This window comes from Populus nigra, chromosome 5 (assembly GCF_951802175.1).
Source record: "Populus nigra chromosome 5, ddPopNigr1.1, whole genome shotgun sequence".
In the NCBI taxonomy this organism is placed as follows: Eukaryota; Viridiplantae; Streptophyta; class Magnoliopsida; order Malpighiales; family Salicaceae; genus Populus; species Populus nigra.
The window spans coordinates 23684771-23712524 of NC_084856.1; the positions used below are offsets into that span (position 1 = coordinate 23684771).

The following is a 27754-nucleotide window of genomic DNA, read 5'->3' on the forward strand; positions in this document are numbered from 1 at the left end:
GTAACTGGCTAATTATATTTTGCTGGTTACTGTGCTGCGCACAGTAACCAGCCCCTTTTATCTGTTACGGGCTGGCACATCAGCCCAGCCCACGCGGCTGGGCTGAGTCCAGCCCACAGTATATGGGCCGGGTCAGGCCCAGCCCAGGATGGTTGGGCCAGATCCGGCCCAGTTTTTTTAATTTATTTTTTTGTTAAAAGAAAAATTCAAAAATATTTGTTTGTAATTTTACAAGTTTCCAGCGTATTTTTTATGTCATTTTGATTAATATCAAGCAATATTTTTTTATGTTGCTAAAGATACAAATCCGGTATTAAAATACCCGGTTTTTGTCAAGTCTTCAAAAAAAAGTGTTTTGTTTTCATGCATACGGCCAAGTCTTTCAAAGAAAAAAATTACATCATATTTTCATACAACAAAGAAAACTTCAAAAAAAAAAATACTTTAGCATGCATTTTGGCTTTAATAACCAGTTTATTAAAGTCACAAGAACTTGGCCAATATTTCAAAAATTTCAAAAAAATTATTTTGTTTTCTTAATATCAGGGATTATGAATTTATACGTAAAACGTACTCTCGATATTAAAAAGGTAGTTTTTGTTATTTGACAATAGAACGGTTGGGTTTTACCCCATTATGATAAGAACCTCCTTTTTTAGGAGGGCTTTTCTTGAATCTTAGACAGACAGGACCAACAATTAGAAAACGCAACCAAACCTTAGATTTTGATCAGACAATAAAACAATGCAGCTTACCTTAGGTAGGGCGTATTTGGGGTGCTAATACCTTCCCTTTACGCAACCAGTCTCCGCACTCGATCTCTGAGACCAGTTAGGGTTCTTAGTGACCAGAATACTAGCTGGCGACTCCCATTTCATTTTTGTCACCGCTAAGAGACAAAGAATTCCTTGTCTCCCCACATTTACCCGATACAACACACACAATTAAGTGGGGAGGACGATCGCCGTGACGCCGCACACGTGCGACAATTTTAATAAAATTAAAATTAAAAGTGTATTAAAATTACAAGATTATCCTAAATACAGAATGCAAGTACACGACTAGCTAGTTATAGAATAAATAAAATTATACCATCAATGCTTATGGATTTATATTCATCAAACCACTAACAAAAAACATAAGAAGAAGAAGAAGAAACAAAGTGTTGCTCAAGAATAATGAAGAACTGTTTATTTTTGTATTTAAAAAAAATGTTGAAAAGAAAATTTTGTCATAATTGACAACAAGAGTCTGTTAGAAATGTTTCTTCCTCATGCATTCTCATCGTGAAAAGACCAATAAGAAAGCAAAATACCTTTAAGGCAATTTCTAAAAGAAAGCAAGAAACTTCTTTCTAAAAAGGGTTAAAGTATAAAACGTGTCTTGGTAATTAATTAGTCTTAATTTTAATCTTATTTACTGTCACATTCATGGGTGGTATCTAGTGATCAATTATATATACACTTTCTAATGGGTACACTAAAGAAAGACGGGTATTACAAAATCTAATTAATTAGGAAGATGTAATTCATACACTTCGTAAGAGATACGCAAATTAATATCCAAAATCTATTGGAATAATTGGAAATTAATTAGAGAAATATGTGTGTGTGTGTGTGTGAGAGAGAGACAACGTTTATATATATATATATATATATATATATATATATATATATATATATATATATGTGTGTGTGTGTGTGTGTGTGTGTCGCACGTGTGCAGCGTCGCGGTGAAAACATTCATCCTCAAAATCATGTATCTAATGCAGCAAATGTGGGGAGAATAGGAATTCTTGTCTTTTATTAGTGGTAAAATGGAATGGGAGTCGCCACCTAGTATTTTGGTCAATAGGAACCCTAACTGGTCTCAAAGATCGGGTACGGAGAGTGGTTGCGTAAAGAAAATGTATTAGCACCCCAAATACGCCCTATCTAAAATAGGCTGCATTGTTTTATTATCTAATAAAAATCTAAAGTCTTGTCGTGTTTTCTAGTTGTTGGTCCGTTTATGATTTAAGAAAAGTCCTCCTCGGTAAGGAGATCCTTATCTTATCGGTAAAATCTAATTGTTTTGACGTTAGCAAAAGAATTTAATATCTGAAATATGTCTTATGTATAAGGTCATAACCTTAGATATTAAATGAAAACAAGATAAGTTTTTTGAAAATTTTGAAATATTGACCTAGTTCTTGTGACTTTAATAAACTGGTTATTAAAGCAAAAATGCATGCTAATATATATTTTTTTAAATTTTCTTTGTTGTATGAAAATATAATATGATTTTTTATTTTTGAGAGACTTGACTGTATGCATGAAAACAAAATATTTTTTTATTTTTTATTTTTTTTTTTTACGGAAACCAGGTGTTTTTAATACTGGATTTGTATCTTTAGAGTATAAAAATACAAACCAATATTTCAAAATGCAATAAAATATTTGCGGAAAATCACATAATTTTTAAAAGAAATTTTTTTCTAGGAATTTTTTTCGGGCTGGACCCAACCCAGCCCATTCGTCTGGGCTGGCCCAGCTAGCCTGCGTATACTGCGCTGGGCCTAGCCAGCCCAGCCTGGTCACCGGCCCACACCAGTGACCAGCCCCCTTCTGCCCATGCACGCGCAATATTTTACGCATGCATGAACAGTGCGAAGTAATTAAATTAATTACCATCGCACTGTTCATCACCTTCCTTGTAATGCGAAAATGAAACAAAAGAAAAACAAAGTGTTACAACTAGTGATTTCATGTATTGGCTCCCTCACGTTTTATTTTTGTTTTTCTTACATACTAACGCACATCATTTCTGTTGCAGGGATTGAGAAGGGAAATGCCCATACCTGGTTATGGAGAGGTGAAGACGGCGGTGGTGTTGCGTCCTCTGCTTCGCCGTGCATATTCTCCTTCTCCCTTCTTTTTGCTCTTCTGTTTTCTCTTCCTTATGCTCCCCTCTCCCTTTGTATTCTCTTCCTTATGCTCCCCTCTCCCTCTGTTTTTGTTCTCTTTTTTTCTTCCTTCTGTCATTCTCGTCTTTCTCCTTTCCGTCCCCTCTTTTTCTGTCTTCTTCTCCTTCTTTTATAGGCCAGAGACAACCTTGTGCTGGTAACGGACAGCTTGTAATCTGCATGTAGAGGGATAACAGCCATAAAACGTGCCCCATAATTGGAGCAATTTGTTGCAAAACGTATCCCTGTTTTACCGCTGAAAACGGCTTTCTTTGAAGGAGACAATGAATAGTGCTCTTTAAGGAAACGGCACCGTTTCAAAATTTCAAATGAATATTTTCAATTCGGTCCTTAGTTGTTTTGACAATTTTGTAATCAAGCCCCCAAATAAATTGTAATTGGATCCCTTGATCTTAACACTTTCTTGGTTTCAGATTATTTCAATTAAGTCCCTAATTGGTCATCAAAATTCAATAATTATGCAATTAAGCTCCTGATTTAACCAAATTAACTCTTCAAAATTATAATTAGATCTCAGAACTTTAATTTCTTCTAATAAAAGCTTAAATTGACTTAAAAATCAATTTTCTTTCAATCAAACCCTCCATAAATTCAATTAAACCTTGCATAAAATTTAATTGAGTCCATAAACATCTGATTTTGGATTTTGCATTCTCAAATTGAATTTTTCTTATCCCCATGGCTCTCATTAGTCAAAAATATACTATCAAAATTTTAATTCTTGTATTTTTGAACCTCTTCAACCAATTTCTGTTTTTTTTAGCATTTCAATATTCTTTTCTCACTCTTATTATTTTTGGATTTCTTTGAAAAAAATTTTGATATATTTTTTTATTTGTTTGTGGAAACTCAAAAATAATTTACAACAATATATACACGCACATTTGTTTATTGTTTTGATGATTCCTGCTAGTGTGATATTCTATATGTGGCCTAAAAAGCAACATGGTCTACGTTGTGATGGTACTTATCTTTACAACTAATAATGGTCCGAAATTTCTTGAAAAAGAAGGGCCCAAGGAAAAGTTTGCTTATCAAAACAGTAACATTAATTTTAATTTTCTATGGTGTATATAACTTACAGTAACATTAATGGACACTCATTCAAATAATAATAATAATAAAAAAAAACGAACGTATACATAAATATATCCTTGCTTATACATAAACGAACGTAACATTAATGAGTGTGTATACATATATTGTGATACGAGTTAAATAATTTTTTTAAAAAATAACTATTAAAAATATTTTTAAAAAATTATTTGAAATTTTTATTAAACTTAATTTTATGCGTAAGGTTTGAAATTTTCTAATTCTACTCTTTGTCCACTTTAAATTTAAAATTAAATTATAAGAGTTGTTTAAATATAATTTAATTGAGTTTAAAAACATCCTAATTTATAAAAAAATAAATCTAAACAAAAATTAAAAAAAATAAAATTAACATAAAACACTTTCCAACCTAACTTTCAGTATAACTTGATTGAAAACTAAAATGCGTCGAAGTTACAAAGAAATGAAAAAACAATTATAGGAAAGGAACAAAAACAATTAGATTGGACAGCCAAGAAAGTTAAAAACAAGTAGATATAGATGGGACAGCCAACAAAGTTAAAAACTAGTATATCTAACTAGATTCGGTTAAGTTAAAAACAATTAGATGGGACAGCCAACAAAGTTAAAGCGGGTGATGAATTAAGAAAGGAATGCAAATTCAAGGGAGGAGAAAGCACAAGGAAGAAGAAGAGAATTTAATTGAGGGTCAATCAAATACCCCTCCCCTTGTGTTTTTGCTGCCAAGAACTAATTTAGGGCTAATTTCTTGCCGAGGAGCGGACCACAATATTCCATATGCTTTCCCTTGTGTTTTTGCTGCCAAGAACTGTAGAGGGTCAATGATTTCTTTCTCAAGTATGCCTATGGTATTTGATCATGTCCACCCAGTGTTAGAGTATTGACAGCTACTACCAACAGATCAGGAGAGAATATCTTCACAGTTGCCGCAGGATCAGGATTGCCATCAGATGAGGAGAGTATTTCAAAGACTCTGCAGGATACTAGCGAGCTTGAAATTCAAATCTGTAATCTCTAGTTTATTTCCCTTCAAATACTCAAATATTTGTTTAGAATATAAATCTGTGTAAACCTATATATACACGTGAGAATAAAAAAGATGTAATTAAGAAAAGTGATTTCACTTTAAATTACATATCTGCAGAATTCTACTCAGCTTCCTTTTGTTTAATCTTTCACCCAGAATATCACAAGATACCCCTCCCCTCCCACTATAAATTCATTTGTCTCGCGCTCTCATAATTTCAATACCAACAACACACAATTTCCCTACTGATCACTTGAGCCTACCTCAACAAGACAAATCAAAACTTGGTGTAATTGCTTAACATCTAGCTACCAAAACCAAGCTACTAGCTAGCAACTATGGTTGGCAACAAGCAAAAGAAATCTTCTTCCTCCTCTTTCTGCAGCTTTTTCAGGGGTAGAAAGCCACGAAGAACGGGTGATCAGGATGCTTATGATGGCAACGATGATGTAATGAGTCCAAGAAAAATCCGGCCTTTTGATGATGACAATGGTCCACTTGTTTCTGTGAAGCCTGATCCTCGTGTTGACTCCAGAGCTTCAGTTTTCATTGCCAACTTCCATGCAGCTCGAATCTCAGAATCCGAACGCTAGATTTTCCAGCAAGCTGCTGGAAAGGCAGCCTAAGGTCGATCGTAGCGTGATCAGTCATGTTGTTGTCCAGCTATGTGCCAAATTGATAGCTTTTGAGTGTATCCTTATCGATCATTTAGTCCATATTGTAATTGTAATTGTATTTGTTTATGTTTTATGTGTTCTTAGATAATTAATTAAGCAGTCTGTTCCATGAATCCAAAGTCAATAATGGAAGTGTCCATTGTATAAAAAATTATTATTTAAATGTACTTTTTTTTCGTCATCCACAACTTCTTAATTTCTCCCCTAATCTCTTTCAAGAATTCATCGTTTTAATTAGTTAATGTGGCTGTGGTCTAGACTATGCATGTATATATATGGATGGATTAATTTGGTTGCTGTTCCATAATGAAAAAGATAAAGATATGTTTAGTTGGAGTGATGAAAATAAATATATTCTTACTTAATTTTAACATGAATTTTTGTTATTTTAAACAAAAAAAAAACATTTAATTTCTTCTTATTCGTGCTATCTTGTTCTCTTATGTGTTTCTTCTTATTCTTGCTATCTTGTTCTCTTATGTTTCAATATAACAATCATTGTCTTACCTAACTAGTTTCAAGTTCTCGTTGATACAAACGGATGGTACGTAGCTCTTTAGCAACACAGCTATCAAATACAAGAGGCTCAATTTTACTGCTGCTGGCATTGAAAGTATATGATCTTTTTGGGAATTAAAGTGCATAAAAAATACTTTAGGAAGAATCTTTTTCTGTACAATTTGCTGCTGTTAATTGGTGCAGTACCATCTTCTTAATTAATTCTTGATGGTCACTTAGCCTCCAATTAATTATTTCTATTAATTAAAATTGATTTTTATAGTCTTAATTCTGTCCAAGAAGGATACGCGTTGTCGATTCCTGATGATTTACAAGTAATTTAATTTGATTAAGATGCTTGCGGAAGGAAAAGGGTAGAATATGTACAGTGACTTACTTACTTTAAGTCTGGAATCTAACATAATTTCCAAGAGGAGGGGTTAATGTGGTTTCTTTCACTTTTACAGTCAGTCTTGAATGTTTGTGCTACGATATTAATTAGTCAATATTATTTTTTTGAAGAAAGCAAAATAAAAATTTAATCAAATTCAAAATAAGTTGTCAAGAATTAAAGAATATATATATTTATATATTTAATAAAACTTTAAATGTATAAACCCCTGGAGAAAACTTCAGAAACTTCTCACATGCATGAATGGTTAGAGAAAGAATCTTAAATTCTCGATGTCCACACACTGATACGAAAATACAATTTTATTTATTGATAAATTAAAGAGTGATGAGTAGCATGAATTTTGCTTAAAGAAAACACAATTTTATTGATTATAAATTAATAAGGAATGATGATTAACATGGATCACGTACATAAGTACTAAAAATTAATTTTATATTATATAACATAGACCAATTAAGAACACACTTAATTGAGCTAAAATGCCTCTAATTTGGCATGAATGCACATTTCGGGTAAAGTTCTTAATGCACATGCAACGCAACAATGAATCAAAGTAATTGTCCGGGAGTATATATAGTCAAAACCAAAAGGAATATTGGTGAGGGTTAATGTGTTGGAAAACCTTCTGAGGGATGATATCCTTTCGTACCAATATACATACACATAATTCAAATGTTGATTAAAAAAAATAAAAATTAAATCTACACAGAATATAACACAGCACATCAATGTCTTAATTTATTCGAAGCGTGAGATTAAAAAACGATTTCTTAACTGGCTGATCATGGGAGATCGAGTTCATCAGCTACGATTTTAAAATCTAAACATAAAATCATAAACTGTCTAAAGAAATACCATTCAATTTGAAATTTGAGCATCTGTTCTATTGCCTAATCCAACAATTAAAAGCTACATGTCAATTAAATCTCAGCATTTATAAGTGGATACGCGAATAATTAGTTCTTTGACTGCTTGCATGATTGTATATGAAATTAACGCTGTAAGGTTTTAATGAACATTTTCCCGCACTTTTTATTGATGTAAAATCAGAGTTCTATACACCATGGATATAAAACCTGTTCGAGACAGGGTGATCCGGGGCTTTGGTTGGATTTTAAATGGTCTAAATCTTGGCTTGCAATCATTACCAGATTTAATAATTTTATCAAAAAAAATATGTCTGTATTTAAACCCGTAATCTGTTGGTATGTATTTTATGAATGGATTTACAGACAGAACCGGTCCATTGAAAAAACTCTTGTTAGTAATTTCAGGTATGTCGATAAGTCTATCGGTAATAAATTTACCGATGAATTTACAAACAAACAAAACACGTTAAAAAAAATTGATTGTTTTTACTTGTTCGTCAATATATTCATTGGTAAATATAACATATCATTGACAGAATACCATCTGTAATTCCATCGGAGAGTTAACGGTAGCAGTGATGTTTGCTATGATTGTTTTTCAACTCTTTGGAATATACCGACGAACGTGGTCCGGCGGCAACCCTGTCCATAATATTTTAAAATATTTTTTAAAAATATATTGAATGAAAGTAGTAAAATAATAAGAATAAAATATTTAAAAGGAAATTAAAATAATATAAAAATTAAATATTTATTATAAATTTAAATATTTATACATTCAAATACAATAAATCTAAAACAGAGACAGTGCTGAAGGAGGAGAAAGAGGAGGCTAGTCGTCGCCGGGACCGTAGGGCCAACAAGGACAAGCACATGGACCACTCATGTGTGATATCATCATCATTACCACTCGGTGGAGTTCATCATATTCTGTAGTGAGGCGTTCATATTTTTCATTGAGATGGGTCATCCGATCCTGTACTCGTTGGTATAACATCGCCTCAAACTTTAGAGTTTGAATGCTCGGGATCGATTGCAAGCCTCCAATGGTCGAAACACTAGACTGTGACCGTCGCGTGAATCGCATAAACATCACGTGTTGAATGTACTCCGCTCATGCAACCGCCAAAATATATGGCAATCTGAAATCCTTCCAAACTGCCACGTCATTTTAGGTTGGAAGCTTGCTTTCTCTTGCATAATAAATTATCTGTTAGTAAATGAAAAATAAAATTTTGGTATTTGAAAAAAAAATTATCTTGATTTTGATCTTACTTAGTTACAATGTGATTCTCTAAAACCCTCCTCACAACATTATCATTTGTTTTCTCTCATTCAAATTTTTCTTTGGAGTAAAAATTTATAAAAGGTAAATTTCAGTAATTTCAATAAGGAGACCATATTAACATAATAAAAAATATTTAAATTAATACTAACATTAAGCCATGAAAATCATGCAATGACTTGTGGCTTCCATTTAGAATGTCTGAAAACCTGGCTCAATTGAAATAATAAAATTTTCATCGATAATTTAAAGACCGATGTTATTGTTCTGATAGCCTTAATGTTTGTAAACCTAAAATTACATTCATTAAATAAAATTATTTTTTTAAAAAAATATTAAGCATGTCGTTATGAAAGTGATTCGAACTTACATTGAAAGGTCTTCCTTCCATTAAGCCTCATTCTTGCGGGTAAATAGATTTCGTTGTGATGGGACCCTCACTCGATGTTGTGGCATTGCACTTGACGAACCTGCATCATATGTCGATGCATATGCCTCAAGAGCCTGTTCTTGGTCAGTACCTAATGAATTGTGGTCGTCAACATCATTGCTAAAAGAACTAACCATGATCTTGTGCACACAATGCGCAATAGACTTTCTTTAAGGCATTTACACAAATTAATGAAAAAAATTAAACAATTTCTATTATTTTTTAAAAAATCGGTAGCACCTCTTCTATACAGGAGGCCACCTAAAAAAAATTTAACATGTAAATAAACAACATATATGCCACAAACCAATTGATTTTATTCAATTTCTTCCAACAAATTAGAATAAATCAATTTCGCACAAAATTCACATCATCTAAGTGGTAATATATTTAATTCTAAATTTACATGGATTTAATCTAAAAATAAAAAAAAATCAAAATAATAATTAAAATTAATCCTACACATTTAATTAAAATTGAACAACAAAATTGGAAAAAAAATAACTAAAATTCAATAAAATAATGAAGAAAATATTTCAATAACAACTAAAATTTAACATAATTATTTATAAGTGGTAATATTTGTGATCCTAAATTTACAAAAAAATTATTCTAAATGAAATAAATACAAGATAATAAATAAAATTCCATAAAATATTGCAAAAAATATTTCAATAACAACTAATACTCAACACAACTACTGATTTCAATTAAGAACACAAAATTGAACAAAAATAATGACCTAAAAAAGGAAATAATAAAAAAAAACACACACATAAATAAAGAAGAAAAAGGAATGAAACATTCTTACTTTTATGACATGCTTAGTTTCGACTAAGAATCAAAAAAAGAAAAAGAAAATATATGAAAAGAGATTGTTAAAAAAACCAAAGAGAAAAATAAAAATAAAAATAAAAATAAAGAAAGACAACATAACTCAGGATAAGAAGAGAAGATTTTACTTTGATTTCGACTCATGAACAGTTAAAAAAAAAAAGAACATAAGAGAATATAAGAGAGAAAAAGAAAGAGCAAGAAAGGAGATAATAAAGAAAATATAGCCCTATTTGTTATGCCCGTTTCAGTAGCTATAATCAACAAACAAAGAAAACCAGAACTCAAAGGAAGTGAAAAACAAAATATCAAATTGCAGAAACTGAATAAATATTGCAAGAACTGAACAAATATCTTCTCAAAGTTATATGATTGGTATCTATGTATGGGCAGTTGTTCTTTGTATTTTATGATATCTTCGAGGTACAATCTTTCAGAGTTTTTACTTCCATCCACCTCTTTCAAGGAGTTGCATGTATACTCTAATGTTGATCATGACAAGGATCCTATAGATCGTAAGTCTGTTACTGGTTTTTGTATCTTTTTAAGTGATTCTCTTATTTCTTGAAAGAGTAAGAAACAATCTATTATTTTTCAATCATCAATCGAAGCAGAATATCGTGCTACGACATCTACTACCAAAGAGATTGTTTGGTTACGTTCATTACTTACATATATGAGAGTCTCTCTTTCTCATCCTACTTCAATGTATTGTGACAACAAAAATTCTATTTGGATTGCTCACAACTCGATTTTTCATGAACGAACTAAGCACATTGGAATTGATTATCATCTTACTCATCATCATCTCAAGCATGACACCATTACTTTTCATTTTGTTTCTTCTTCTTTGCAAATAGCAAATTTCTTTACGAAGTCGCATTCCATTTCTTGGTTTGATTTTCTAGTTGGCAAACTCTCAATGCTTGTAGTTGTCGCATCGTGAGTTTGAGGGAAGATATTAAAAAATATATTTATTCATTAAAGGTGGAATAATATTTTTAGTTTAGCCTATATATAATCTTTTTGTTTTTAAGTTAAAACAAGAACTTCAAAATAAAGTGTTTTATCAAGCCCTAGTCTCCTCCTCTTTTATGTTCGTATTTCTCTATGTTTAATTTGGATTGTTTAACGCATAAAACTATCAAATTTAAATCCAAAATCTCCAATATCATTCAAGTTCTCGTGAAATGAAATCTATATGATATTGTAATTGAGAAACCTATGGAAACTCATAATTAATTATAGGACTAAATTAAAGTTGCGTGATGGCAAAGGGCTTGAGATCTGCACAGCAGGTCTAAAATTCGAGTCAGGGCGTGCATCTCTTGTAGGAGCCTAGGACAGCCAGGGTTTTACCTGCTCACCTGGGCCCACAAAGTGCGCTTTCCGGGGGGTAGAGTTTCCTCAAATCCAAAAAAAAAAAGTGATAAGATGTGATTGTTCGTAAAATAAATGAAAAGATATGATTTATAAAAATTTAATTTAAAACTACGATTATAAAACACAATGTTTTATAAATATGCATATAGGAAAATACAAACAGATCGTGTATATTAGAATTACACTTCTTCTTTCTTATTTGTTCTGTACATATCCTGATATATATATAGTATTACATTAACAGCTTCTAACGTATTTTACCAGCTGTTGATTTTGAATGCATAGAATCATATCTTCAAATCATTTGATTTTGAATGCATAGAATCATATCTTCAAATCATTTATCTGCTGCTGCTTTCACGGAGGATAAGTTGCTGCTGCTGTAATCACGGGTGTATCAGATTCCTGTTCTTCATAGGATTGTTTGGTGTGATCCTTTACAGTCTCTATCACTGCATTCACGGGTGGATCAATATCTTCACCCTTGAATTCAGTAACCATTACTTGATCTTCTACACGCCCCCTCAATCTGGAGGGTAGGTCACGGACATTCAGATTGTGTTGAACCTTTTTGAATTTAATTGGTGGCAAAGGCTTGGTAAGGGCGTCGGCTAACTGATCTTTGCTGGAGATAAACTGAACTACAAGTTCCTTGTTGTAAACTTGGTCACGGACGAAATGAACATCAATCTCGATATGTTTGGTTCTTGCATGAAATTTGGGATTGGACGTGAGGTAAGTTGCACCAATATTATCACACCACAAGGTTGGGCTATGCTGCGGGGGCAGACCGAGTTCACGAAGTATGGATTTGAACCAGATGAGTTCTGCAGCAGCATTGGCAATTGCTTTGTACTCAGCTTCTGTGCTGCTGCGTGCTACTGTGGGTTGTTGTTTGCAACTCCAAGAAACTAAGTTGGAACCCATGTAAATACAGTAAGCACCAACTGATCTGCGATCATCTCTGTCGGCGGCCCAGTCAGAATCAGAGAATGCCTGCAAGGTGAAATTAACATTGCTGGTGATGAACAAACCTGTTGAAATAGAGTGCTTGAGGTAGCGAAGGATACGCTTGACAGCCTGCCAATGAGTGTCCAGAGGATTGTGCATAAACTTGCTCACTTTATGAACAGCAAATGCTAAATCAGGTCTCGTAAAAGCCAAATACTGCATGCTACCTACTATACTGCGATAAAGGTTGATGTCTTCAAATGGAGTACCATCAGTAGAAGTAAGTCGACAGTTGGATGCCATGGGACTTGTCACGACCCGAGTCCCGGATCCATGACCGGCACATAGGCAAGGTTCCCCTCCAAGGTTCCATACCTATGCGAACCCAAACTTACACACAACTTATCCTAACTCAATCAGAGTTCAACGCAGCATTAATAACAAAATCAACTTCATAATATAATTGAATTGTCTTAATACAAAAGTGTATAAAAGTTCAGAGTTTTGGAGCACTAACTAGACATAAAGGAAAGGTACAAATTACTACCAAAAGAGCAGGTTCTGAAGGTCCAACAAAATGACCTGCTATCAAGCTATAAGCCTGAAAAGGATAAATAATGAGATGGTGAGTTCAACAACTCAGTGAGTAGATAACGTTCAATATACACACACGAGGTAATACAGCAATGAGAAATATACATACAAGTATGGATTTAGGTTCTTATGGAAGTGTTCTCAAATTGGCCATAACAAGAAGATCATATGGTAAAACTCGTCAGAAAATCAAAATGCAATGAGCATGAGGCTCCGTACTGTGGGATGATCAGTCCACACAGGTTGGTGACTCCCCCGACCAACTAGGGTTCAGATACGATGTGCACAAAGACTAACACTACCCTGTTAGCATGGGTATTCTGACTGACATACCATAGGTTCATAATCATAATCTAACAAACATATTCATATCTCAAAACTCAACTCATGACATCAATCAAATGAGGAGCTATCAATTCAGAAGTCAATTCAAAATATATGTTGGTTCATATCAAGAATTCAGATTCAATAATTGATCATGCTTTATCAAAACAAGGATAATAATTAACATATATATTATCAAGAAGCATGATCCAATTCATATTAGCAAATCAAATATTTATAATATTTCTCATGCATATGGAAAATTATCCACTCACCTGACTTGAAAGCAATAAAACTCAAAGCTGATATCGAAGAAAAATCCTACTGACGTCCCGCCGGTAGAATATCAGGATTATCTGAATATAAAGGAGACATATTTAAGAATGACTCAAAAGAATATATATAACCTATTTAATACACTTATCTAAGGGTGTATTCCATAACCCTAAATGTTTTTGAACTAACTAGTTATCTTTCCTAAAAACCTAACATTTAACGGTTTTCCCGAAATCTAATCCATAATAAAGCAATTAATAAAATTGGTAATAATTCACTAAATAATCCTCAATTATTCATCAAACCAATCTGAAAAAGATAATAGTACAGCTAGGGACTAATCTGGAATTTATCATATTTTTAAGGGTCAAATTGCAACTTTTGTCAAATTGGAGGACCAAACTAAAATTTATCATAAATCCATGAATATACTGAAATTATGTCCATAATTCATCCTCATTTCTGTCCAGATCATCTCATTATACTCCAGGGACCATTCTGGAATTTTACCAAATTTTTAGGATCAAATTGTAATTTTTATCAAATTGGAGGACCAAATTGAAAGTGTTAAATTCTCTTATCTATACAGTAATTCTGTCCATAATTCATATGTTATTCTGTTCAGAATCTTGGAATAGGCTCCAGGGACCATTCTGCAAATTTTCCAAAGTTTGGGGACTAAACTGTAATTTTCCAAAATTGAGGGACCAAATTGAATTTTCGTCATCTTCAACCTCCAACCCAGAATTTTCACAGAAACCTACTGTTCTCCACTGATTTTTAACTCAACATTCACCATTCAAACAAAACTATAACTCAAAATTATCACAATCTTCCATAATCAACTAAATCATCAATTAACCACAACAATCAACCCCTAACATTCAATTTAATTCATCAATTAAACTCAAAACACAAATTTCATAACCCTAACATTTATCAAAACCGAAATTAAAGCTAAAGAAAACATATTATATACATTAAAGCATAATCTTACCCCTTTTTATTTATTTCCTCCAACTCCTTTCCTTTTTCCCTTATTTTCCCCTCTTTTCTCTTCTTCTTCTTCTTCCTCTTTCTCCCTTCTCTCTCCCGTCAGTTTTTTTTTTTACTCTAAATTTTCAGATCTCTTGTTTTTTTTTTTTCTATTTATATATATTATGTATTTATACAATTACTACAATACCCTTCATTTAATTATTCCTACATCTTAAGCCTTCAATGGCTTTATTGTATTTTCCTACTTATTTATTCAAAACATCACAATCTCCCCACCTTATAAAAGTTTCGTCCTCGAAACTTAATAGAAAAGATTGAACACTTACCGAGATTATTGAAAAGATGAGGATACTCCTCACGCATCTTATCCTCGAGCTCCCAGGTCGCTTCCTCACGTGAATGACCTTTCCATTTCACTTTCACTGAAGCTATATCCTTCGACCTAAGCTTCCTCACTTGTCGGTCGACTATAGCTTCTGGTTGCACCTCATAAACCATATCATCCCTCAATTCAATGGGATAAACCTCTAATACATGCGATGGATCTGACATATACTTCCTTAGCATGGAAACATGAAATACCGGATGAATAGCAGACAAGTTTGGTGGTAATGCTAACCTATAAGCAACCGCCCCAACTCTCTCCAGAATCTCATACGGTCCAATGAATCGAGGACTCAACTTGCCTTTCTTCCCAAACCTGAATACTCCTTTTGTCGGTGATACTTTTAAGAACACACAATCACCCACTGAAAACTCTAAGTCACGCCTTCTTCTATCCGCGTAACTTTTCTGTCTACTCTGAGCTGTTTGAAGCTTCTTTCTAATTACCTCTATCTTCTCTGAGGTAATCTGAATCAACTCCGGTCCCATTAGCCTTTTCTCACCAACCTCAAACCAACAAACCGGTGATCTACACTTCCGACCATACAAAGCCTCATAAGGTGCCATCTCTATGCTAGCCTGATAACTATTGTTGTAAGCAAATTCCACTAATGGTAGGAACTTACTCCAACCAACTCCAAAATCCATGACACAAGCCCTCAGCATATCCTCCAAGATCTGAATAGTCCTCTCAGATTGACCATCTGTCTGAGGGTGAAAAGTTGTACTCAACTGCACTTTAGTACCCATAGCTTCTTGGAATTTCACCCAAAATCGCGATGTAAACTGTGGACCTCTATCAGACACTATTGAGATTGGCACTCCATGCAACCGTACAATCTCACTAATAAACAATTCCGCCAACTTTGCATATCCATAAGTAATCTTAACTGGCAGAAAATGGGCTGATTTTGTCAACCTGTCAACAATCACCCATATTGAATCATAACCCTCCTGACTCCTAGGCAATCCTGTCACAAAGTCCATTGTGATCCTTTCCCACTTCCATTCTGGAATCAACAATGGTTGCAACAATCCAGGAGGTTTCTGGTGTTCACCCTTTACCCTCTGACAGGTCAAACACCTAGAAACAAAATCTGCTACATCAGCCTTCATCCTATTCCACCAATAACACACCTTAAGGTCTTTATACATCTTGGTGGAACCTGGATGCATTGTGTAAACTGTCTGATGTGCCTCTACCATCAATTCTCTCCTCAGATCATCTACATCAGGTACACAAAGTCTATCCCTATATCTCAGCACATCATCATCACCTATCACAAAACCTGCAGCTTTACCCTGCTCAACTTCATTTCTAATCCTGAGTAGTGAATCATCTTTCTTCTGAGCTGCTTTTATCTTATCAAACAAATCTGACTTAACCTGAAAATGAGCAATCATTGCTCCAGCTTCACTAAGATCAAATCTGACTCCTTCATCCACCAACTCATGCAGCTCCCTAATCAGAGGTCTTCGTACCTCATGAATATGAGCTAAGCTCCCTGATGATTTTCTACTCAAAGCATCGGCAACTACATTTGCCTTACCTGGGTGGTAATGTATGGTACAATCATAATCCTTCAGCAGTTCCATCCATCTCCTCTGCCTCAGGTTTAGATCTCTCTGCTGAAAGATATATTTCAAACTCTTGTGATCTGTGAAGATCTCACAAGTTTCACCATACAAGTAGTGCCTCCAAATCTTCAAGGCAAAAATTACAGCCGCCATCTCTAAATCATGTGTAGGATAGTTCTGTTCATGCTTCTTCAGCTGCCGTGAAGCATAGGCAATAACCTTGCCATGCTGCATTAGAACACATCCTAACCCCACTCTCGAAGCATCACAATACACTGTGTAACCACCAGAACCTGATGGTACTGCCAGAATAGGCGCTGTAGTCAATCTCTCTTTCAACTCTAAGAAACTTTTCTCACAAGCTTCAGACCACTGAAACTTAACATTTTTCTGCGTTAACTTAGTCAATGGTGCAGAAATCCGAGAAAAGTTCTCCACAAACCTCCGATAATAGCCGGCCAACCCTAAAAAACTTCTTATCTCTGTCGCCGAAGTAGGCCTAAGCCACTGCTTAACTGCCTCAATCTTTTGAGGATCAACCTCAATCCCATTCCTTGACACTACATGCCCAAGAAATGCTACACTCTCCAACCAAAACTCACTCTTTGAGAACTTGCCATACAACTGATGATCTCGCAAAGTTTGAAGCACCATTCTCAAGTGCTGCTCATGCTCCTCCCTAGACCTCGAATACACCAAAATATCATCAATAAAAACTATCACAAATCGATCAATAAACTGGCCAAACACTCTATTCATCAAATCCATAAAAGCTGCTGGTGCATTCGTCAACCCAAAAGACATCACTAAGAACTCATAATGACCATACCGAGTTCTGAAAGCTGTTTTTGAAATGTCCTCATCTCTTATCCTCAACTGATGATACCCAGATCGAAGATCGATCTTAGAAAAGAATTGAGCTCCCTGCAATTGGTCAAACAAATCATCTATGCGAGGGAGTGGGTATCTATTTCGAACTGTCACCCGATTCAGTTGCCTATAATCTATACACAACCTCAATGACCCATCTTTCTTCTTCACAAACAACACTGGGGCTCCCCAAGGGGACACACTTGGTCGGATAAACTTTTTATCCAACAAATCCTGCAGTTGCTCCTTTAGCTCCCTCAATTCTGCTGGTGCCATCCTATATGGTGCCATTGATATTGGTTCAGTACCCGGAACCAAATCAATACAAAACTCAATTTCCCTATACGGAGGCAATCCAGGTAAGTCATCGGGAAAGACATCAATAAACTCCCTAACTATAGGGACTTGGTCTAATTGGGGAACTTCTTTCTCTACATCCACTATATATGCTAGGTAGCACTGTATCCCTTTTCTAGCCATTTTCCTCGAGATAGCTGACAACATAATTGATGGAGACCCAATCTTATCTCCTTGAAATACCAACCCAACTTCTTCATCTAGATCAAATATTATTTTCTTACCCCAACAATTTACTGAAGCCCTATGCTTTGCCAACCAATCCATTCCCAAAATCACATCAAAATCAACCATATCTAAGACATTTAAGTCTCCCATAAAGATCTTATCTCCAATCTCTATTTCACAATCCAGATACACATACTTCACTAATATTAATTCATCTAAGGGAGTGGAGACTGAAATCGGGGATTTTAACAAGGTTGGTTGTTTATCTAACCTCATGGCAAAATATGGAGACACAAATGAATGGGTTGCACCCGTATCAAACAAAACTTTTGCTTCAAAAGAGCAAACATGAAGAATACCTGAAACAACTGTGTTGGATGCCTGAGCATCCTGCTGAGTCAAGGCAAAAACTCTTGCATGCCCCTGACCCTGCTGTATCTGACCTCTATCACCTGCACCCCGACCTCTCTGACCACGGCCACCAAAACCTCTACCCCCATGAGCCACAGACTGGCTCGTCGATGGTGCCTGAATAGAATGCTGGACTGAAGCAGATAACCCCGAAGCTGACAACTGTCTCCTCGGGCACTCTCTGATCTTATGACCTATCTGGCCACAACTAAAACAAGCCCCAGTCCTTCTGTAGCACTCTGCACTAGTATGACTTCCTCCACAATGCTGACATGAAGAACTATCACTAGGTGAAACAAATGAACTACGAGGTGCAGTCTGAACTAAACTCTGAGTACCACTACTGCCACTCTGACCGCCTGAGCCACTAACTGACGGTCTCTGTCTAAACCTCCTCTGAACCCATGAGCCCTGACGGCCACTTCGTCCCCTAGACGGACCTGCACTTAATCCCTGTTGCCTAAAAGACTGACCCTCTTCTCTAGGCCTCTTAGACTGGCCTGCAATCATGTCCTCTAATTCTCGCGCCTCTATCAATCTGGCGCTGTCAACAGCTGAGGAGTATGATGGAAACACCTGTGACACCATCACCAAATACATAGAGGATTTGAGTCCTCTAATAAACCTCTTCACCCTCCACTCCTCAGTGGGTAGAAGATGCTCTGCATACCTAGACAGCTGAGTAAACTTCAGATCATACTCATCCACTGTCATGCTCCCCTGAGATAGCCTCTCAAACTCATAAAGTCGAGCATCCCTGACGCTCTGAGGGAGAAACCTGTCTAAGAACATGGAGCTAAACTCCTTCCATGTCCACTGAGCCTCTACTGGTCTTGCTCTTTTTCTAGACTCAAACCAAGAGATTGCCACATCTCCTTCCAACCTGAACGATGCCAAACTCACAGCTCGGTGGTCTGTACATCCCAAAGCTTCACACCGTCGCCAAATATCATCTAGGAACCTCTGAGGATCCTCTGAACTGTCCATCCCAGTAAAAATAGGAGGTGCCAACTTCATGAAGTCATTCAACGGCACATTAACTCCCTGAACAGTGTGGGATGTCGAGGGTACATCTCTATCCCTCCTTCTATCTCTCTCCATAGAAAACTCTATCCAGGTCCGCACAACCTGACTAAGTTGCTGAAGCTCTGTAACAGGTTCAGGGTCAGCTACCCCCACACCTGTTTCATCAACCATATCTTCCTCTTCTATCTCCTGAGGCTCTTCCTCCACTGGTGGAGGTACCTCTTCAACATGTTGAGGCACGGGTGCACCGCGCCTCCTTCTTTGCCTTGCAGTTCTCAACCGCACAATAGGGACATCATCCTGATCATCCTCTACTCTAACAGTATCAGCTATTCGTCTATTCCTCGGCATTTCCTAAAATAAAATGAGAGCACTCAAGTCATGCTAGAACAATAGCATGATAATTATCACAGAATTATAGGAAAGCATATCTATCACAAGGAAGAAGACATGCTTGATGAGAATTCAGAATTTCAAAGACAACAAACAAAACAACACGGATCCTAATGCTCCACTTATTACGAATTTAATTATATTATTGTTTCTTTAACCTAAAGCTCTGATACCACGTTTGTCACGACCCGAGTCCCGGATCCATGACCGGCACCTAGGCAAGGTTCCCCTCCAAGGTTCCATACCTATGCGAACCCAAACTTACACACAACTTATCCTAACTCAATCAGAGTTCAACGCAGCATTAATAACAAAATCAACTTCATAATATAATTGAATTGTCTTAATACAAAAGTGTATAAAAGTTCAGAGTTTTGGAGCACTAACTAGACATAAAGGAAAGGTACAAATTACTACCAAAAGAGCAGGTTCTGAAGGTCCAACAAAATGACCTGCTATCAAGCTATAAGCCTGAAAAGGATAAATAATGAGATGGTGAGTTCAACAACTCAGTGAGTAGATAACGTTCAATATACACACACGAGGTAATACAGCAATGAGAAATATACATACAAGTATGGATTTAGGTTCTTATGGAAGTGTTCTCAAATTGGCCATAACAAGAAGATCATATGGTAAAACTCGTCAGAAAATCAAAATGCAATGAGCATGAGGCTCCGTACTGTGGGATGATCAGTCCACACAGGTTGGTGACTCCCCCGACCAACTAGGGTTCAGATACGATGTGCACAAAGACTAACACTACCCTGTTAGCATGGGTATTCTGACTGACATACCATAGGTTCATAATCATAATCTAACAAACATATTCATATCTCAAAACTCAACTCATGACATCAATCAAATGAGGAGCTATCAATTCAGAAGTCAATTCAAAATATATGTTGGTTCATATCAAGAATTCAGATTCAATAATTGATCATGCTTTATCAAAACAAGGATAATAATTAACATATATATTATCAAGAAGCATGATCCAATTCATATTAGCAAATCAAATATTTATAATATTTCTCATGCATATGGAAAATTATCCACTCACCTGACTTGAAAGCAATAAAACTCAAAGCTGATATCGAAGAAAAATCCTACTGACGTCCCGCCGGTAGAATATCAGGATTATCTGAATATAAAGGAGACATATTTAAGAATGACTCAAAAGAATATATATAACCTATTTAATACACTTATCTAAGGGTGTATTCCATAACCCTAAATGTTTTTGAACTAACTAGTTATCTTTCCTAAAAACCTAACATTTAACGGTTTTCCCGAAATCTAATCCATAATAAAGCAATTAATAAAATTGGTAATAATTCACTAAATAATCCTCAATTATTCATCAAACCAATCTGAAAAAGATAATAGTACAGCTAGGGACTAATCTGGAATTTATCATATTTTTAAGGGTCAAATTGCAACTTTTGTCAAATTGGAGGACCAAACTAAAATTTATCATAAATCCATGAATATACTGAAATTATGTCCATAATTCATCCTCATTTCTGTCCAGATCATCTCATTATACTCCAGGGACCATTCTGGAATTTTACCAAATTTTTAGGATCAAATTGTAATTTTTATCAAATTGGAGGACCAAATTGAAAGTGTTAAATTCTCTTATCTATACAGTAATTCTGTCCATAATTCATATGTTATTCTGTTCAGAATCTTGGAATAGGCTCCAGGGACCATTCTGCAAATTTTCCAAAGTTTGGGGACTAAACTGTAATTTTCCAAAATTGAGGGACCAAATTGAATTTTCGTCATCTTCAACCTCCAACCCAGAATTTTCACAGAAACCTACTGTTCTCCACTGATTTTTAACTCAACATTCACCATTCAAACAAAACTATAACTCAAAATTATCACAATCTTCCATAATCAACTAAATCATCAATTAACCACAACAATCAACCCCTAACATTCAATTTAATTCATCAATTAAACTCAAAACACAAATTTCATAACCCTAACATTTATCAAAACCGAAATTAAAGCTAAAGAAAACATATTATATACATTAAAGCATAATCTTACCCCTTTTTATTTATTTCCTCCAACTCCTTTCCTTTTTCCCTTATTTTCCCCTCTTTTCTCTTCTTCTTCTTCTTCCTCTTTCTCCCTTCTCTCTCCCGTCAGTTTTTTTTTTTACTCTAAATTTTCAGATCTCTTGTTTTTTTTTTTTCTATTTATATATATTATGTATTTATACAATTACTACAATACCCTTCATTTAATTATTCCTACATCTTAAGCCTTCAAGGGCTTTATTGTATTTTCCTACTTATTTATTCAAAACATCACAGGACTGGTGCAGGGTTTAGCATTCTCCATCTTGCTTCTTTTAAGCAAATCAGCAATATATTTGCGTTGAGTCAAGTACATGCCATCGGTGCACCAAAGTGCTTCAACACCAAGAAAATAAGCAAGACTACCTAAGTCTTTGACAGCAAAGGTGGTTTGCAGAGAATGAATGATATTGTTGATGACAGATGCACTGGAGCCAGTAATTAATATATCATCAACATAGATAAGAATGTAGATCACAGAATCAAATTTCTGTAGCACGAAGAGAGATGTATCTGCCTTACTTTCACTGAACCCCAGGGACAGGAGCTTGGTTGAAAGTTTGGAGAACCAAGAGCGGGGAGCTTGGCGTAAACCATAAAGTGATTTGTGCAGTTTGCACACATGGTTGGGAAACTGAGGATGAACATAGCCTTGTGGTTGAAGCATAAACACATTTTCATGCAAGTCACCATGCAAGAAAGCATTTTGCACATCCAACTGTTTGATAGGCCACTTATATGTTACTGCAATAGAAATTACTAACCGAATGGTGGCATGTTTGATGACCGGGCTGAATGTCTCAGAGAAATCAACCCCCTCTCGTTGGTGAAATCCTTTAGCTACTAGACGAGCCTTGTAACGCTCAATAGCTCCATCCGCCTTTCTTTTTATTTTGTAAATCCATCGGCAGCCAACAATATTTGCATGTGTGGGAGGTGAGACCAAGGACCAGGTGCCATTGTGAAGTAATGCTGAGAATTCTTGATTCATGGCCTCTCGCCAATGCACAGATTTGGAGGCTTGACTGTATGATGTTGGTTCTGTTGCTGTGAGAACAAGTGCCGCTGTCAATGCTTTCGGTAATGGATAGCGAATGAAGTCATCACTTGATTGTCTAGGGCGATGAATATTATTTTTGGACCTTGTGACCATAGAGTGAATGTTGGTAGGAACGGGCAGTGTATCAGCATGTGTAACTGGAGTCGTAGCTGGAGAAACAATGGGAGACAGAGCAGGTTCTGTTTCTAGAGAGTGTGTTGGAGGCGGAGCCTGATCTGTTTCTGCAGGAATCAACATAAGAGGTGCAGATGGTGTGCATGTAGTAATATGGTTAAGATGCAACTCTATGGGACATAGGAATTGTGGCACAGTGATGTGGTGAGGAAGAGAAACAGACGTGGAAGGAGAAGGTTGATCACTCACGGAGACAATGGGTTGTGAGTAAGGGAAAAGAGTTTCATCGAATATAACATTGCGAGAAACATAGATTTTACCCGTAGAGAGATCTAGACACTTGTACCCTTGATGACAAAGACTATAACCAATGAAAATACAGGTTTTGGATCTGAAATTGAGTTTATTTCTGTTATATGGTCTTAAGTTTGGCCAGCAGGCACAACCAAATACACGTAGAAAACGATAATCAGGGATCCTACTATGAAGAATTTCAAAGGGAGACTTGTGGTGTAAAACAGGTGTTGGAAGTCTGTTTATGATATAGGTCGCGGTTTGAAATGCATCTTCCCAATATATCATAGGTAAATGTGAATGAGCTAACAAGCTCAAACCAACTTCGACAATGTGTCGATGTTTGCGTTCAATAGAGCCATTTTGTTGGTGAGTGTGTGGGCAAGCTAGGCGATGATTAATACCATTTTGGTGAAAATAAGTGTTTAGTCGTCGATACTCCCCACCCCAGTCTGATTGAATTGCTTTTATTTTTCTGTCAAACTGTTTTTCAACATAAGTCTGAAAATTTAAAAAGATACGTTTAACATCAGATTTAAGGTGAATAGGAAATAACCAAAGAAACTTGGAATAATCATCAAGAAAGCTAACATAATATTTAGCACCGGTTGTGGAAGGCACCGATGCAGGTCCCCACACATCGGTGAAAATTAAATCCAAAGGGTGCAACGAAATAGAAGTAGAATTTTTAAAAGGCAAATCATGGCTTTTGGCCATTTGACATTCAGGGCACACATTGTGTGTTTTATTTTTCTCTACGGGAAAAGAAAGAAGGGATAAAACTTGATTGACCACTAAAGCAGAGGCATGGCCAAGTCTACGATGCCACTCATAGGAACGAACACAAGAAAAGGCTTGAGGAAGACTGGAATTATTGGTGAATTGATACAGTCCATCATGAAGATAGCCTCGATGAAGGACATTCCCCGAGTAATCCTTCACAAGAAAATAATATGAGTGAAACTCAAAATACACGTTATTGTCAACACAGAATTGGTGCACTGACAGTAAATTTTTATGTATTTCAGGAACAAGGAGAACGTTATTAAGAACAAAGGTAGAAGAGGGAGTGGAAATTTTGGAAGTCCCAGTTTTTGAGATTTGCAAACCTTGGCCATTTCCAACTTGCACACTGTCTCCACCAGCATAGTCGGATTTCTGAAGAGTCAAGTTATTCGCATCATTGGTAAAATGATGTGTGGCTCCTGTATCTGCATGCCATGCGGAGTCCCATGTATGGTTGGAATTATTACGCATAGCGACCAGGCCGTGTTTTGTTGGTAGAGGAGGTGCTTCCTGGTAAGATAAATCAAAACGAAAATAGCATTTCTTAGCAGAGTGTCCAATCTTACCACATATCTGGCAAACAACAGATGGTTGATCATGATTCTTGTTGCTGGAATTAGAACCACCACGACTAGCACGCCCCCTGTCACGAAAACCACCACGCCTTGGAGGGTTGTATTGTCGATATGCAATATTGGCAGAAGGTTGCTGGATGACAGGGGTGAGTTGATGCCTTGACAGGCGAGCTATTAGGTGAGGTCCCAGGATATGATTTATATTATTCTCTAACACACCCCCTCAAGTGAAAGCCCTTTGGGCTTGAAACTTGCACAAGCCCACTTTACCTTGTGCTTAATTTTTATCAAATAAATGGGGATGGTGAGATTCGAACTCGTGACCACTTGGTCATCAAGGCTCTGATACCATATAGGAAAATACAAACAGATCGTGTATATTAGAATTACACTTCTTCTTTCTTATTTGTTCTGTACATATCCTGATATATATATAGTATTACATTAACAGCTTCTAACGTATTTTACCAGCTGTTGATTTTGAATGCATAGAATCATATCTTCAAATCATTTGATTTTGAATGCATAGAATCATATCTTCAAATCATTTATCTGCTGCTGCTTTCACGGAGGATAAGTTGCTGCTGCTGTAATCACGGGTGTATCAGATTCCTGTTCTTCATAGGATTGTTTGGTGTGATCCTTTACAGTCTCTGTCACTGCATTCACGGGTGGTCAATATCTTCACCCTTGAATTCAGTAACCATTACTTGATCTTCTACAATGCAATTAAAAAGTTATAGCGGCTGCTAATTGGATATAGTTATAATATTTTAGAATAATTGCAATCCTTTCAAAATACAAAAAAGGTATGATCTATATCCTTTAATTTAATAAAATAAGACATGTTGTTGATAACAAAACTTGAAAATATATGATCTATAAATGTTATTAACTTAAATAAAATGAATGAAAAACACAATCTTTGTAAATATACAAAAACATTTTATAGCGGTGACTAATGAAAAAATATATGATTTTTAATATAATACACATAATCATTCATCAGAGAGGTATGATTCATAAACGTAATTAATTTAATGAATGTCATTAAAAGCACATTTCTTTACATGGGTGTGATGGAAAGATATGAAATTTCAATAATATCTTTTTAATATAAATAAATAAGAGATTTAAATTGATTCAAAATACTGTATTATGTATTTAATATATATTCATTATTAAAAAAATTCATTACATCTACAATAATACAACACATGATTGAATATTATTATTTTTGTCATAATCTATTTTTAGGTCACTCCCAAATTTTTTTTCTTTTCTTTAAAAAAAAAAACTGCACGGTGCCGTTTTGAACAGCACGGTGCAGCTTCTTCCAGCTCACTCTCTCTCCACTCCACTTGCCCAAAAATCCCGCATAACCCATATCCACACCTACACAACCATACCCTGCAACTCCCACGCCACCATGCCCTGCACTTGGACAGGGTATGGTGAACCTCTCCCCCGGCCGCCAAGGGCGGGGGCGATTTTTTGGGCAGAGAGAAAGACAAGAAGAGGGAGGAGAATTTTTTGAGAAAAGAGGGAAGCAAGCAGGAAAGAAACAGAAACAGGGGAGGGCGGAAGGTTTTGAAAAGAGAAGAGGAAAACATTTGAAAACAGAGAAGGAAGGAGAGATTTGAGAAACAACTGGAGACGCGAACCGCTACCATTCTCCATCACCACCGCCACCAGCACAGCCTCTCACCATCCTCCTCCCCCTGCTGCAATACCCTTGAATAAGAAGAAGCCTTCGCCTCTGCACAGACAAGAAGAACAGCAGCAGCACCGCCAATGCCATTGCCAAGGCTTGGAAGTGAAAACGAAGAAGGAGAGAAAGGAGAAAGAACCACCGGCTGCTGTCCGCATAGCCACCACCAGCGCCACCCCAGAGCCACTGCCAGCTGCTGCCGTCCTCCCCGTCATTGTTAACAGCCCCTGCACCGTGAGAAACAGAAGAAGAAGCAAAAACAGAGACAGACAGAGGAAAAGCAGAAACAGAGGAGAAAGGAGGAGAAGCCGCCGCCTGGAACCACCATCTACAGCCACATTCGGCCACCACCGTCACCACCAGCACCGTCAGCAACAACAGTTGCTACCACAGAAACAGAAGAACAGCAGTGGGAAGGGGCAGAGAACCGAAAGCAGCAGGGAGAAGAAAAAGAAAGGGAAAACAAAAACCGACAACTGCCACCAACCGCCGTCCAGCCAGCGTTGCCACCGCTCCAGGTAACTTTCTCCCCTCCCCTGTCTTTTTTCGCTTCAGCTTCATTTGCATGCAGAACGTTTACGTTCTGCAGCAAATGAAGATTAATTAGCCAGTTACTGTGCTGTGGCTAATTATATTTTGCTGGTTACTGTGCTGCGCACAGTAACCAGCCCCTTTTATCTGTTACGGGCTGGCACATCAGCCCAGCCCACACGGCTGGGCTGAGTCCAGCCCACAGTATATGGGCCGGGTCAGGCCCAGCCCAGGATGGTTGGGCCAGATCCGGCCCAGTTTTTTTAATTTATTTTTTTGTTAAAAGAAAAATTCAAAAATATTTGTTTGTAATTTTACAAGTTTCCAGCGTATTTTTTATGTCATTTTGATTAATATCAAGCAATATTTTTTTATGTTGCTAAAGATACAAATCCGGTATTAAAATACCCGGTTTTTGTCAAGTCTTCAAAAAAAAGTGTTTTGTTTTCATGCATACGGCCAAGTCTCTCAAAAAAATAAAATTACATCATATTTTCATACAACAAAGAAAACTTCAAAAAAAAAAATACTTTAGCATGCATTTTGGCTTTAATAACCAGTTTATTAAAGTCACAAGAACTTGGTCAATATTTCAAAAATTTCAAAAAAATTATTTTGTTTTCTTAATATCAGGGATTATGAATTTATACGTAAAACGTACTCCCGATATTAAAAAGGTAGTTTTTGTTATTTGGAAATAGAACGGTTGGGTTTTACCCCATTATGATAAGAACCTCCTTTTTTAGGAGGGCTTTTCTTGAATCTTAGACAGACAGGACCAACAATTAGAAAACGCAAC

The 27754-nt window shown here is 36.0% G+C and overlaps 2 long non-coding RNA genes across 2 annotated transcripts; both read right to left on the reverse strand.

Annotated features, from left to right (window-relative positions):
- Positions 1–12955: 12955 nt before the first annotated feature.
- LOC133693501 (uncharacterized) lies at positions 12956–14732 on the reverse strand. Its single transcript, XR_009842134.1, has 3 exons — positions 14603–14732; positions 13605–13685; positions 12956–13012 (listed from the first exon to the last, which is right to left on the reverse strand). It is a non-coding gene; the product is annotated as an uncharacterized LOC133693501 (long non-coding RNA).
- Positions 14733–20205: 5473 nt separating this feature from the next.
- LOC133693499 (uncharacterized) lies at positions 20206–22095 on the reverse strand. The gene is made up of 3 exons (XR_009842133.1): positions 21853–22095; positions 20855–20935; positions 20206–20262 (listed from the first exon to the last, which is right to left on the reverse strand). It is a non-coding gene; the product is annotated as an uncharacterized LOC133693499 (long non-coding RNA).
- Positions 22096–27754: the final 5659 nt, after the last annotated feature.